Below are 13,565 nucleotides of genomic sequence, written 5' to 3'. Positions count from 1 at the left end.
ATTTTGATGGACAGAACTGCCTGCAGCAATTAGACAGAGTTAGACCTTTGTACAGCTTGTAACCAAAATACACAGTTGTGAAATTGTTGCATTTTAAATAAATCCTGCCACTGTTGCTTGCAGGCTTTAGTCATGTACAGAGCAGGACCCATCTCTGAAACTGACAGCTAAATCCTGCAGATTACATGAAGATAATAGGCGTGGCTCCAGTTTTCCCCTCCCCCTTCCACTGTTGCAGTGTCTTGTTTTGGCCATGCTTGAGTTTGCAATAGGTTGGGCACCATGCCCAATGCAAGTCAGATGCTTTAATATAATATAACCCAATGTCCAAAAACCTGTGAACTTGTTTTTGATGTTTTAGTTAGCAGAATGTATGTGCACTTTTGGATAGCCTGTAAGATTTTATGTAAACACTGATTGCAGCTGCTTGGAATAATACGTCTTTATGGAGAAATCCAAAAATCTCTCCCTTATCACTTGTTTATCATAGAGATCCAGTTACAGCACAAGCTGGATTTCATTTACAGTAGCACTCTGTCCTTTTCTGTTAGGGCTCCATTATTGTAAGAGATGGACCCTAAGCAGGAATATTTCTCATTAAACTATTATATGCACTTTACATCCACTCTGCTAGAGGTTTTTTTTTTTTTAATGGTTCTTGATACAAGCCAGATGCTGCACTTTATTGGATTAATTTTACATCTGATCGAGAGAAGTAGTGGGCTGTGACTTTTCACAACAGTCCAGAAAACCCATTAATGTAAGTTCCTGTTCAAGTGTTTGTGTTGTTTGTTCACTGTCCCTTGCTGATTTAAGAGATGAAGGGAGTGGCCCCCAAACTATTGTCTAGTAATAGAGATCTAAGCGGAAATAGCTGCAGATTAACTGGCTCCAATATTTAAATCTGCAGCTGCACGATGAAAAAGTTCCTCTGTAACATATGCTCCATGAGCAAAAGGCTACCATATTGTCATAAGGGAAACACTGCATGGGTGACCACCGAGGGACTGTGAGTAGTTCAGCCATTTAAGAGAAAAAGAAGCCGTTCTTTGAAATAAACAAAGACAAACAAAACTGCAAAAATTTCAGAATGGGTGTAGTGGGCAGTTACAGATGACAAACTTTACATGGCAACACATCTACTTTATTGAAAGTATTTCTGGGGTACTGCCTTGTTGGCTTTGTGTTGTCAAGTAGTGATGAGCTGGGGCTTGGTGTGAGCCTGACTTTGCCCAAACCCAAAACTTTGACAGACACCCCCCACTCCTTCCTGCCCCATTAGCTGTGGCAGGCATATACACGTCACAAAAGGTTGGGGAATGTACTTGCTGCATCTGCAGTAACTTCTGGGGCCGGTGAGGGGGGGTGGGGGGAGGTTTCAGTAACAGGTTTGTTTTACAAGCTGGCGAACTCAGGCAAACTGTGTTTGCACCAAGCCACAGCTCCTCACCAGGACCATCTCTATAATGAGGCAGCCTGAGACAGTTGCCTCAGGAGGCATCTTATTAGGTCACATAGGAGGAGTGGCAGCAGGTGTACCTTAGACAAAAGGTGCCCACACACCGTGCGATAATCGTACGATAATCGCGAGGAATCCCGCGATCGTACGATTATTGTAAGGTGTGTGGAAGCCATGCGACCTCTACTACTGTAAGGTCGCACGACTTTTATCTTACGAACATGTTCGAAAACCCGCCGAGAATCGTACGATGTTCGGCGGGTGTGTAGCACGTTCGCAAGATAAAAGCCGGACAGGCCGGTGTGCGCAAGCGCACACTGCCTGTTCAGCATTGTGGTCATCGGAAGTACGATCTGCCTGTCCAAGATGGGCAGATCGTACATTTTTTAAATTACCTTACAACCATCGCAGGACAAAAGTCTTGCGATGGTTGTAAGGTGTGTGCCCAGCTTTAGAGCTCTTAACAACCTGTGATGCTCCGGCCAGTGTCTCTGTAGCTCCAGAGGTCAGTGAGGATGTAAGTTCAAATGCAATTAATAATAAAGTGTATGAAGCAATTCATTTTATTTTAAATAGAGCGGGGAATAGTTAAAACTTCACAAGTTGTTGTTTTTTTTGCTATCTGTACTCAGTGGAGAGATTACCCTTACTTCCTGTCCTGTGGACTCAACAGGAAGTAACAGAAAAATGAAACAAAATCCCTTGTTCCTGTTGATGTTTTTTAACCTGATGACACCTCATAATTTTGGATTTTCCCTCATATTTAGTCCCAGTGAAAGAGGCCACCAGAACCAGGAGAAGGGGTGAGCGGTGAGTTAATGTGTTCTAGAATCGCCCAAGCTGTCAACTTCAGAGAAGGGGGGGGGGGGGGTTTGGGCTGAGCTGTCAGTCTGGCGGGAGGCGGCCGGGGGCCAGGCTGTCAGCTGCAGTTATAGGGGGGTGTTTGGTGTCAGCCTGGTGGGAGACAGTGGCCGGCGGAGCTTGTAGCTGGGTGGGAGGCGACCAAGCCCTCAACTGGGTTGGGGGTGCTGTTAGTTGCCCATGCTACTGCCCCCCCATGGTAAGCCTCATTAGGTGTATTGTAAGCTCTCACGAGCAGGGCCCTCCTAACCCTATTGTACTGAAACTGTATTGTATTGTAACTGTACTGTCTCCTCCATTTTTTAAAGCGCTATATAAATCCTGTATAATAATAATAATAATAATAATGGGGATGCCCCTACGCAGCACACACCTGACAGGGAATCTAATTTGTCCCAGCCTTAATGTTTTGGCTTCAATGTCCACAGCCTTGCCACAGATATACAGCAACTCTGCTGCATCTACCAAAAACTATAATATAACAGTTTTGGGTGAACTGAACTTTTAAGATCTACAGTATATGGTAAATATATGATAAATTAATTTAAGTTATACACAGGTTAAATCAACCCTCTACTGGATACTAATTTCAGTGCTTTGAAACTTCACATGTATTTAAATGATATGTGCATATATTTCCAGCTATGGTAACGTGACCTTGCACTTGATATACATGTTAAATATATTAATTATTTTGGGGTTAGGCATCTCATTAAACTCCTCTGCTGATTCCATAGCAATTCCAAGACCATAACCACGCAAATGGAAATGATTCTTTTTCAACATAGACTATTTTGATTCTGTGATATCATGCCACCTTCACAAATACAAACTGTGATGGCAAAAATAGATGTTCCCAAAGCTTCCCACACAAAGTGACAAAATAATTCTTCACAGTCTTGGTAGGTGCCTTCATCTCATCGAGATTTTATGAAATTTCATTACAAAAGAGCGCTGTACACTAAGGGATAGGATACTATTCAATCTCGTGTTCTCAGGAAGATATGAAGTACCATCTGGTTTTAGTTCATTCTATAGTCATAGACATATTTGTTATTATTACCTTCTAATTTCTATTACACTTAAAATTTGAGGCCGGACATACCTTGTAAGTCATCTTTTCAATGTCTAAATGTTTTGTCATTTCCACTGAGACTGGAAGAGGGAGCGGCAGCACTGTAAGCCCATCAAGACAATGTGGCTTTTTACTGCATTGTCAGTGTAATGGTGCCCATACACTTTACAACCCTCGCAAGACTTTTGTCTTGCGAGGGTTGTAAAGTACTTAAAAAAACGTACGATCTGCCCATCTTGGACAGGCAGATTGTACTTGCGATCATCGCAAGCCAGCCCCCCTGAGGGGCGGGCTTACGATGACTGCAATGAGGGGCGGGCTTACGATGACTGCAAACAGGCTGTGTGCGCGTGCGCACACCGGCCCGTTCGGCAGTTGTCGAACCAGCAGGCCACTAACTCGCCGAGAATCGTACGATTCCCGGCGAGTTTTCTAGCCAGCTGGTTTCGACGGAAGACGTGCAACCATACAGTGGAAACGGTCGTATGCCTTCCATACACTGCACGATTCTCGTACGATCGCGGGATTTCCCACGATTCTCGTACGAGAATCGTGCAGTGTATGGGCACCTTAAAAAAATGCTTAAAGTAGATCTATGGCCACCTATTACAAATGTGTGCTGCAACACTTCATTATAATTGCTTCTGCACTTATGGTATGCAAAGTCCCACAAATACCGGTCAGTCCTGCCAGTAATGCAGTTCCTTTGATGGTTTGACAGCAATGCTGCCCTACTCCAGAATTCAGAGCAGAGTTGCCATTCCCATGTGCACAGGACCTACGTGCACTACAGTAGGATGAAAAAAATGTTGCAGGGGGCATAGCTATCAGCATGGTCACTGCTAATGCACAAGCCTGTAGCATGATTTTTGGCCATACGTCGATGCATATTGTGATGTTTAGGGATATTAGCACATGGTGAGCACTTTAAAGACACAGTCCACTTGCAATATCTTCTTTTTAAGGGCTTGGTAGCCCACTTTTATTTAAAAGAAAGTTTACACATCCACCTTGGATACTCTCCCGGTTATTGTTCAGTACAGCATCCATGTATCCGTCTGTGAATATTTACACATATTTTGTTGACTTTATCTCTAGCGCTGTGTTCCAAGTACTCTATCTATCTAAAGGCGGTTCACCTCCTTTATTTTCATAGCTGCTTTTTGATACAAGTACAATTTAGCCATATCCAGGAGCGCAGATTTATTTTTCCTATACATGTACTGCTTGCAAAACAACACAAGTTTAGCCTCCTGGCTTCCGCTTTTAACATAAACACTTCTGACCTACTGGTCCTCTCTGTAGTGCTGTCCCGCACTTGTACTGGCAGCCCCCTGGGCTCACAGGTCTCTCCCAGCCTCACCAGTTCTTCCAGCCTTCCTCACTGTCTTTGTGTGCTTCCAGAACACACAACACATCACTCCACTTTGACTTCTGGGGGAGTCCTCCTGACTCCTGAACACCGTCTCTTCCTATTTCCCAGCAGGAGCCCCCCAGACTCCTCTCTGACTTCTGGGGGAGACCTCCTGACTCCTGAACGTCTGTTCCTGTTTCCCAGCACGAGCTCCCCTGACTCCTCTCTGACTTCTGGGGAGTCCTCCTGAATTCTGAACACGGTCTCTTCCTATTTCCCAGCAGGAGCTCACCTGACTCCTGTCTGACTTCTGGGGAGTCCTCCTGAATTCTGAACAACCATCTGTTCCTATTTCCCAGCAGAAGCTAATTCCCCTAGTCAGCACCCTTCCCTTAAGGGCTGTGCACACCTGTGCAATCATTGGGTGTTGGTCACTGCTACACCCTGGACCCAGGTCTGGAGCTTTCTTCCCTCCTGAATCACTTTGAAACCTCCCGGCTCCAGGATCCCAAGCCGAATCCAGAAAATCCGTAAAGAACTGAAAAGCCAACCCTTTCCCTGAAAAAACCCTTGTTTCATGACACTTCTGAGCCCCCCTGGCTGAGAGTCCTGGGCGATCATAACACCAAATGCCACTGTGGGATTGCCACGCAATACAACAATGTTTTGCCTGCCGTGTTTGGGGTTCCATTAGCAAGCAAGGGCGTGAACGCGTGTCAATGCGCAGATTCGGCAGAGTGTAAACGGGCATAATGACAGCTGTAACTCAGCATAAGTAAAGTTAGGCATTACTAATGTCAAAACTAATTCCTTGAGAATTAATTGGCTGCTTCCTCACAGACATCTGTTTTTCAGAAATAGCTGCGTGATGGACAGGTACACTTGAAATGGAAAATGACTCCAAGTTATGTCTGATCTGACTTTGTATTTCCAGCCTTTCACATCTGAACAGGTCTGCCAAATCAGAAACGTAAGATGCAGACTAACGTGAAGTCTATTTGGACCAACTACCTTGGTTACAGCAGCTCGGTAACTGTGCTACAGTGTAAACCTGAAACGAGAAACCCCAATTTGGGTCTTTAACCGAGGGAGGCTTCCAGATGTTGTTGAACAAATACAGCAAACACTGGAGTGGATTCTGAGTCATAGGGTGTAACCATTCATCGTAGAGCTGGAGAGAGATACTAGATACACGGAAACATTCCAAGAGGGGCTCTTCACTTTCACAGGGCCATTTAGCAGCCATATTGGCTCATTGTGCTTTATATCTCAATGTGTCTTTCATAGTAAATACTTGGGAGTCCTTCAGCAAAACCTCCTCCTAGAAAATTGGTTGCAGTTGCTTGTGAAGTCTGACTCTTCAAGCCTTCCATGTGCTACAAAGTAATTGCTGCAAAACAGATTTTTACTTAGTATTCTTTCTGAATTGTAACTGAAAAGTTACCCTCATTACTCTCACTTCTGGTCCCCTTTCACTGCCTTGTTCATGTACAGAGATTCAAATCATGTTCCTGGTTGTGGACTGCTCCAAAAAATGTCATAGCGGAGCACAATCTGACTGGACTAACTCTTGCCTCAATAGTTAGGTTACACAAGCAGTGGGGAAGCCTGCTGCTGTGTAACCTAACTACCTGTCAAAAGCTGGATGCAGCACCACCTGTAATTAACAGGCAGCACTCCGTCCATGACGAGTTACACAGCAGGGAGGCTTTCCCTGCTCTGTAGCCTGTAATAAGCCGCTCTGAATGGAGAAAAAGCTCTCAGCTTCAGACTTGAAGCTGAGAGCTTTTTCCTCCATAATACTTGGTGAGGCTCTGCCTCACCTGCAACAAAAAAAGAAAAGGCGAGTTGCACTTACTGGTACAACCCCTTGATCGGTGAGGGGTGCTTGGAATGACTGCGGATGGCGCTCATCAGGCTCTGTGTGGCCCCCGAAAGCGCTTGTGTAACTGACATGAGTTTGCAATAAATCTACGAACTTTGATCCTCTAAGGATTTGGTGTGCTGGTGACGTTTCTGCAATTATCTGCCTCACCTGCCTCCCCTGACCCTGTCCCTGCTTTATATGTGTCTGAGAACCTACCTAATCTATGCAACCAATTTATATTCAATAAGACAAGCTCATGCACTACATGCTTGTTGGTAAAAGATTGCAAAACCAGATTTTAAAGTGTGTGTTGACCTTTAACAAGGAAAACCGGTCAGAGAACAGCTTCAGTCTTTCTGCTGTGAACTTTGAGGATGAATTGCTTTATAGTGCCTGCAGCTGCAGAGGTTAGTGAGGGCTTGATCTAAAGCTTATTTATTGCTTCTTAAAGTGACCCTGTCATGAAAAAAAAAACATTTTTAAAACAACGTGTCATGCTGCATCAAAGTTCACACAGGGCTCCAGTCAGAGTGTTGTAGAGAAACAGCATGACAGGCATGAAATGAAGGGGTCAGGCTGTTCTACTTTACTGGTGTGGCTGCTTTACCAGCTAAACTATATTGAGACTGTGATCACTTACCCTTTTTGCTGCACCTGAAATCTATTCACAGGAGGGTTCACTTGAAGAAACTGTGCTGCTGCAGTAAAGGTCGAGGATCTGTGCGGTCTATCAGGGGTGCCTGTATAACAAGACTGGCAGGAATTTCTTTAGCATATACAACAGTTCCCATATACTGTATGTTTTTGATCTGCCTGGTTGCCTGGAGTTCATCTTCTGGTAGAAGAGATGTTGTGCGGAGAACAGACTGCTCAGATGAAGTTATGTCTTTTTACATCCCACTGTTCCACATTTGACAGATGTAATACCTTTTGGTTGAAAAATAATTACATTTATTCTTCAAGAAATTCTATTATTTGAAATGGAAAAAGTGAGCCAGGCTCTCTGGCCTGAGTAAATGGAGCGCTTGCCTCTCTCTCTCTGTGAATCACATTGTGCATCTCTATCCAGCACTAATAAGATTTCAGTGGCAGCTTCAGCTCATAATAAAGTCTTCATGATGTAGTGACAGAAACAATTCCTAATAACAGAGGCCAGGCATGAAGGCATAGCGGTAATTTCTGCCCTGTCTGCCAAAACAATTGTCTGACACAAGAGGCCAACCTCACCTACAAAAGTGAGACTTCATTTTTGGGAGGAGATCAGTGAGTTTACATAATCGTCAGGCTTTCTATATGTCTTAGCAGAGAATTTCCTACAGTATATTCTGTTTCTGCTCCTGCCCCCACAGTTACTGAACTCAGCTGGATTCCCCAATTGTTTATACTACAGTATGGAAAATTTAGGAAGAAGGGAAACACCATAATTTAACTGTGGAATAGCTATAGCAGCTGATTGGAGCTGGGAATCCTGGTGGGGATATCTCACTACTGAAGTGGCCACTATATATACATATTAATGAGACTTCTGCACCTGCCACTCCTCTTGTGTAAACGGTTCAAGCTGCCTAAGGCTGGGCACACACCTTACAACCATCGCAAGACTTTTGTCTTATTATCGTACGATTATTGTAAGGTGTGTGGGGACCCTTAGGTGTGCCTTCATCAGATTGCTCAGCTCTTTCTATATATATTTGACAGGATTCAGTTCAGAACCCATAGAAGGCTACTTAAAGTAGTATTAACCCCTTGCTGTCCGGCCGTTGTAATTAAACGGCCAGACAGTTGCTTCTTGAATGCGGGTGGGCATTTTTAAACGTCCCATCCCGCCCTGCTCGTGCCCGCCGCTAGTAATCACTGATAACACTAAACTGATGAGCGGTACAAGCTTTTTTAATCACTGATAACACTAAACTGATGAGCGGTAAAAGCTTTTAAAGCGTTAGCTATGGTCAATTTTGGGTATGGTAGTTTTTTGCGATTTAGCGGGTGCGCGCAATTTTAAAGCTTGACATATTTGGTGTCTATTTACCCGACGTGACCCTGTCTTTTATATTTTACCAAACAATTGTGTAATAATACATGTTTTATAACATAACGTAGGGAGAACAGGTTTTTTTTTCAAAATTTCCGATACTTTTTTCATTATATAGTTAAAAAAAACACCGTAGTGGTGATTAAATACCACCAAAAGAAAGCTCTATCTGTCCCCACAAAATGGTATAAAAATCCTTTGAGTACAGCGTTGCATGACGGAATAAATGTCAAAGTACCGCAGTGCTGAATACTGAAAAATGGCCTGGACAGGAAGGGGGTCTAAACACCCCGGTCAGCAAGTGGTTAAAGTCACTTTGTTTTTATATATATAAACTTCTAGCAAGCAGTAGATATATGCAAATACATAAACAAAAATTAAAAAGTTACCAAATAGGTTATTACTTACCTCTCTCTCTGCTGCTCGCTACCGTCTGAAGATCTGAAGATTCTCAAGCGGCCATGCAGGATGATGGGGTGGGTGCATGCACAGTAAAGATCTTTGATGGGGAGATGAGAAGAGACACAGTGTAAGTCAATGCACGCAGCTGGAAGCATGCACTATGACAGACACCGTGAGATACAGAAGACACAGCAGTAAGCACTGGATCAGGAACTGGCACCAGCGCTGGAGGGACCCCTGAAAACTACTGGAAAGAAGAAGATGATCGGATCAAGAGGCATCATTAAAGGTAAGTCCTTAAAGCAGCAGGGGGGGATTGTGCCTTTAATGTCACTTTAAGGACTAGTCCGATGTTTTGTTGTTAGCCACTCTTGGGTGCTTTTAGCTTTTTGTTTTGGGTCATTATCCTATTGGAGAACCCATGACCTGTAACAGAGCTTTCTGACACTGGTCAATACATTTCGCTTCAAAATTCCTTGAGTTCCAGATACCTTAATCCTAAGTAGGGATGAGCTCAGGTTTGGACTAAAACCGGTCTGAACTTGAGCTCATCCAAACCCAGGAGGAGCTCCTTCCAAACACAGAAGGAAGCTCATTCTGTGCTTCTATATCAGCTGAGAATGGGGAATTTCCAATGCCATGGATGTGATATGGCTACTTGCCTAAATCTGGTAAATTAAATTGACCTAATATGGTATGTGGCCATATAAGATAAATGACGTCAGCACAAGCATCCTGCCGCTTTGTTTACATGCAACTGTGGGGCGGGGAATGTCACCACCTGCAGATGATTGTGTGGAAATGCACTTCTTTGTTTAGAGTAGCTCAGGATTGGGCCAGGTTCAAACCGAAGCTGACTTCATCCCTAGTCTTAAGGTGCCCATACACTGCTCGATTCTCGTACAAGAATCGCGGGAAATCGTATGAGAATCGAGCAGTGTGAACGAAGACGTGCGACCGTTTCTACTGTACGGACGCACGTCTTTTGTCGAACCAGTATGCTCGAAAACCCGCCGAGAATCGTACGATTGTCGGCGGGTTTTCTAGCTTGCTCGTTCGACAGCTGCGGAACGGGCCGGTGTGCGCACGTGCACACTGCCCGTTCTGCATTGCGGTCATTGGAAGCCTGGCCCTCAGCGGGGCGGGCTTTCGATGATCGCAAGTATACGATCTGCTCGTCCAAGGTGGGCAGATCGTACAAGCTTTTAATAAGCTTACGACCATCGCAAGACAAAAGTCTTGCGATGGTCGTAAGGTGTATGGGCACCTTTAAGGTTTCATTGTGAGCTGCACAGATGAAAGGAACCCCAAATCATAACCAAGCCTTCTCCATTTTTTACAGTAGGTATGGTGTTCTTTTCTTTTAAATGTTTTCATCTGTGAACATAGAGCTGATGTGATTTGTCAAAAAGCCCCAGCTCTCATCTGTCCTAAAGACATTCTCCCAGAAGCAGTGTGGCTTGTCGATATGCAATTAAGCAAATTCAAGTCTGTCTTTATATGCTTTTCTTTCCTCCTGGGTCTTCTTACTTTGAGCCCACTTTTGCTCAAAAAGTGTACTATGATTCAACCAGACACTGATGTACCTTGGAGTTCATGACAGAGGGTTTAACCCTCCCCCACTCTATACAAAACTTTAAAAAAAAAAAGCCTGGAGATACACTTTAAATGCTAAAAAGGTCACTCTACCTTATATCAATAATTATGCTTTTAATAGTTGAAGCCCAATTCCAGATATCCAAACTCATGCGATTTCAGGCGCTGTCTCAGCTCACCAAGAGCCACCTCTAACTAAAATATCACTTTTGGATGAACTAGCCTTTTAATAGTGGACCAGGAGTAGGAAACCTTGGCACTGTGGTGAAATTACAAATCTCATGGGACATTGACAGCCACAGGCATGATTTCCGGAGGCAGAAGCATAATGGGAGTTGTAGTTTTACTACAGCTGGAGTGCAACGATTGCCCAGTAGACTATAAATGCACATTTTGCTGTAATAATCTAAATTTGGACCCCCTCCTGTGACCACATTACTCATACTGAGGCAACAGTCGAGTGGTCTCGCCCTACAGAGGAGTCAGATGATGTCAGCAAAGGGGGGACTGAGCCTCAGTTTGGCTCAGTCCCCCCTTTGCTGAAGACCACAGTAGTCATGTGACACACCATTTTCAGCAGTCTGTTTTTCAGTATTCAGTGTACTATTATTGCTATCAAATGGTGGATCTAGATATGCTTAGTTTTTGCTTCTTTTGGTTAATGTCAAGTATTCTGGGACTGGCAGGAGTGATTTGAGTCCATCAGTGTCCTGCAATTCAGGACTAGAGAATCCTCAACCGCTGACAAATTCCCAGACTATGACACGGACGCCGATTATGGAGAATATCTGCTTTGATCAGGCACTCTGCTCAGGAGGGACTGCTAGACAAACGTTGGGGCTTCATTAGTCAGGGTGCTGATAGGCGACTTTCACAGCTGATCACTCAGCTGCAAACTCACAATATCTCAGCAGCACGTCGGCTAGCTGCAGGTAACGCTCTGAAAGGAAACATTGCAGAACAACGGCGCGTTACTTCTAGAATCAATATTCTTCTTTTTCTAAGCTTTCACTGTGTTTCCATAGCTGATGGATTCATTGTTCAAGTTCTTTCCTGTAACGTTGAGCAAATACTCTATTTTTGCTCTCGATCTATTGACCGCTAGTTGAACTTTTACCTTTAAATCTTCGGGTAACGCAAGACTCTATGAGCAAAGCAAGAAAGTCTTCAACCCCTCAAAGTCAAATTGTGTCCATCTGGCAGGTGTACCTTCATCAGGATTCATGGGGTCATAGAGGTAATGACCCATCCATCATATTTACCGGCTTCAAAAGCCTCCATTGGACATACTCAAACTTTTTATAACTCATGAAAAGCAAAAGAAAAAAATGTTTTATGGAAATGCACCTTTTAGATTTGGTCTTGCATGCTTTATTTTCCTATTAAAGCAAAACACTAGACAAAGGTGAAATACCAATATGTGAATTGTGGTCTAATCTGGGTTGATGGGCTTTTGTTTCATGCAAGTGAACTTCTAGTAGACATGTCAGCGCTGGACAATACAGAGGAGCCTGGTTAACCTCCATTGCTGGCCCTTTCTCTACTGGACATGCTCTGCAAGGGATTACAGGAAGCTAATATGAAGACCAATATACGCACATATACATAGACCATTTAAAACACAAGTACTTTGATTTTAATGAATACATAATTGAAATACATTGTGATTTTATTTTCAAACAGGATGCTAAGAAATACAAATAGGTCTTCAAACCGGTTTGTGTTTGGATGGGCTTTTGTTCTCTTTTAAGTGGGGTTTCCCATACAAGTCTATTGGAATGCTAAATGTCTAGAAGAAGGTCAAATGCTCGTCAGGAGGAGGTCAGCCACAAGTCAAATTAATTCTGAATGATCTCAGAAACATCTCATATTGATGATGTTGACACAGGCCCTTATGTGCCCAAAGACTTGCAATTCTGTTTAGCCAGTCATGCGATCCAAGCAGTCCTGCCACAGAGCCAGGTCAGTGAACCCCCTTTTTTTTCACTTATCTAAATCTCATAAAGTTAGTCACCAACACACCCTTAGAACGACAGTCACCAACACACCCTTAGAACGACAGTACTGTACAATGCAGTGGAGGCTGATTGGCTAAAGCTGCCCACCTATCTGCAGATTTTCTATGGTCAGATGGAAGAAGTGCAACCGATTCCTCCATCTAAGCTAAACTGTGCGGATGGAGGAATCTCCTGCTGGGCCATGCTTCAGTATCTTGCTCGTCGGCCTCGTTGGTTCTCTAAAACACCTGAACAATACCTGCATCCAATCAGATTGTTCAGGTATTTTGAGAGCCAGCGGGGCCGACTAGCAAGATACTGGTTAGCAAGATACTGAAGCTTGGCCCAGTGTGAGATTCCTCCATCCACACAGATTAGCGTAGATGGAGGAATCTGTTGCACTTTTTCCAACTGACCCTAGAAAACCTGCAGATAATCTATAAGTGTATGGCCAGCTGTACACTGCTGGCCCTTTCTCTAGAAGACTTGCTTTGGAGGGGATTATCGGAAGCTAATTTGAAGACCAACGAAGGCACATATACAAGCTGCATATAAAACACGTGTGCTTTGATTTGAGTGAATACGTAATTTAATGACATTGATAGTTTATTTTCCGTCTATTATGCTAATATTACTTATTATGCTAGTGTAGGTTGATAAAATATGACCTTCATATTCGCTTCTTTTTACTTTATTTTCTGCCATAATCTAATATGTGAATATATACTTATATTAGCAAAAAAAAACAAAAACTGGACTGGAAAGTCAGTAAAATAAAATACTTTGGCAGCTGAAACAGCCCTCATACTGTACATGCATTTCATTTTTAGGTGTATTTAGCGGTCTGTCAGAGGTTCAGCTCTAATTTCAACTATTTCGTTGTTTGGGGGTTTTTTGTTTGGGGGGGGGGGGGGAGTCCTCC

This window comes from Nanorana parkeri, unplaced genomic scaffold (genome assembly GCF_000935625.1).
Source record: "Nanorana parkeri isolate BGI_ZX_2015 unplaced genomic scaffold, ASM93562v1 scaffold313, whole genome shotgun sequence".
Classification (NCBI taxonomy): Eukaryota; Metazoa; Chordata; class Amphibia; order Anura; family Dicroglossidae; genus Nanorana; species Nanorana parkeri.
This window is presented reverse-complemented; position numbering follows the sequence as displayed.